Consider the following 2,375-nt stretch of genomic DNA (forward strand, 5'->3'; position numbering starts at 1 on the left):
TCCTGGACCCGGTGGCTTAAAACCTCACACTGGGCGCGTGTGTGCGTGCGTGCCCAAGATCCCGAGAGGAGAATGAAGAAGGGATTGCGGCGTGGCCATCCTCCATGGGGAGTGATTTCTTCCTTTCTGTCTCTCTGTCTCTCTGTCTTTCTGGTGAGTGCACGTGCCCTATAGCAAAAACCTCTCAATAAATAAAAATAAAAAAGAAAGTTTGTGAAGCTTTAGCAGAAAAGCTTGGAGAGAGCGTCTCCAGAGTCCCTCTTCCACCAGGACATTATCCCTGCTCATTGCCCTCATCAAACAAGAGCGATTTTGTGAGCGGTCTCATGCGAAATCATTAGGCATCTGATTGGCTTTCTTTTGGTTTCCTGATCTTAACATAAATCTTTGGGGCCAGCCGGTGGTGTGGTGAAGCTGCTAGATCCACATGGCCAACTGCACGGTCCGAGTCCACATCCAGTGGCCTAAAAGCATGTAGAGCACGTGTGTGCACGTGCCCCAAATCCCAAGAGGAGAATGGAGAAGGGACTGTGGTGGTCATTCCTGCAAGGGGTGCTTTCTCACTTCCTGTCTTTTCTTTACAGAGAGGTTTTTGCCATAGGACACGTGCACCCACTGGAAAGACAGAGAGACAGAGAGACAGAGAGACAGAAAGTGAGAAATCACCCCCCAGGGGAATGGCCACGCCGCAATCCCTTCTCCCCCATCCTCCTCTTGGGATCCTGGGCACACATGCACACGCACCCGGCATGAGTTTGATGCCACTGGATCCAGGACTCGAACCACACCATTATGCCATCTGCTGGTCCCCTATCTATAGATCTATTCAGCAAGCTTAATGTCCACTATAGCTAATTTTTTTTTTCTTTTAAAGGGACCAACAGATCTATCTGGATCCTGGGCAAGAATGAAGGAGAAGGGATTGAGGTATGGCCATCCCCCTGGGGGGTGGCCCCTGGGGGGTGATTTCTCACTTTCTAATATCTGTCAATCTCTGTCTCTCCAGTGAGTACACACGTCGTATACCAAAACTCTCCCTCTAAAACACACACACACACACACACAAAACATGGGAACAGCAGTTGGATTAATGGCTATGTCGCTGGTCTCCCATGTAGTCGACCGTGGTTCGACTCCCGGACCCAGTGGCATAAACTCACACCGGGCGTGTGTGCGTGCGTGCCCAAGATCCCGAGAGGAGAATGGAGGAGAAGGGATTGCGGTGTGGCCATCACCCCTGGGGGGTGATTTCTCGCTTTCTGTCTCTCTGCCTATCTCTGTCTTTCTGGGCAGAGCACACACCCTATAGCAAAAACCTCTCCAAAAAAAAAACACACCACTTTAAAGGGCAGCCGATTTTCTTCAGTTAAATGATGTAATCAAGACTGCCTCGACATGGTTAAATTTTGAGGCCTCTCGCTTATGTAGAGATGAACTAAATGTCGGGCATCCCTGCCCACAAAGTATCTCAAACTTGAGGGGGCTTACGTTGAGAAATAAAGGTTTTGTTTATTACTTGCTTGTTTTTAATTGCCAGTGTGTGTGTACTTACCAGAGAGAGAAGCACAACAGTGGAGTAAAGTCATGCCACGATCTTCCCTCCTCCACGGCCCCCTCCGTCTGGGACTCTGAGCATGCACACGCACACTGCATGGCTCAAGTCGCTTCCATCACAGTCAACTATGTGGGATCCAGCCGCCTTAACCACCAGGCCACACGGCTGGCCCCTTTTCATTCTGTTTTTCCACAAACCTTTTGACGTCCCCTCATATAATGGCATCCCAATTAAAACTCATAGGAAAAAAAAAAAAGGAATTGGCCCCAAAACAAACCCAACACCGTCCCTCACTCCTCACCAGGGTAACCCCTCACCCAACCACAAAACTGTTCTCTCCTTCCTTCCCTACCACGGAGCCCCGCAGGCCAGGCCTTTCCACGTCTCCCACAGGTAACGGGCTGCTTGTGTCGCTGTTGGCCACCCTGGGACCTCCGCTCCCTTCCTTGGGGCCACTCCACAGTCCCTAAGCCTTCCCTCTTCCAGCCTGTCTGCGGCCCAGCCCGCCGGCCTCCAGGCCATGTTCCCGCGGATTACAGGAGAGCGCGGAGGGCTCAGGACATCCACCAGCCCACGACGCCTGGGGACAGCTGGGAGCCCGGGGACAGAGTTACGTCCACCCCCTTCGCTTCGGGGGCTTCCAGGCTGGAGCGTGTCGCCCCTCTGGCGAAAGGACTGTCGCGATAAGGGGTCTCGCCCGAACAGGTGACTTTGCCTCTACGTCTCTGAGGCCGAACGCAGGTCTGTGCTCGTGTGTCACCACCTCTGTCACGGCTCTCCGGACGGTTCGGGCCCCCGCCCCAGTCCCAGCGCTCCGGCG

Source organism: Tupaia chinensis, unplaced genomic scaffold (assembly GCF_000334495.1).
Source record: "Tupaia chinensis unplaced genomic scaffold, TupChi_1.0 Scaffold000628_1, whole genome shotgun sequence".
Classification (NCBI taxonomy): Eukaryota; Metazoa; Chordata; class Mammalia; order Scandentia; family Tupaiidae; genus Tupaia; species Tupaia belangeri.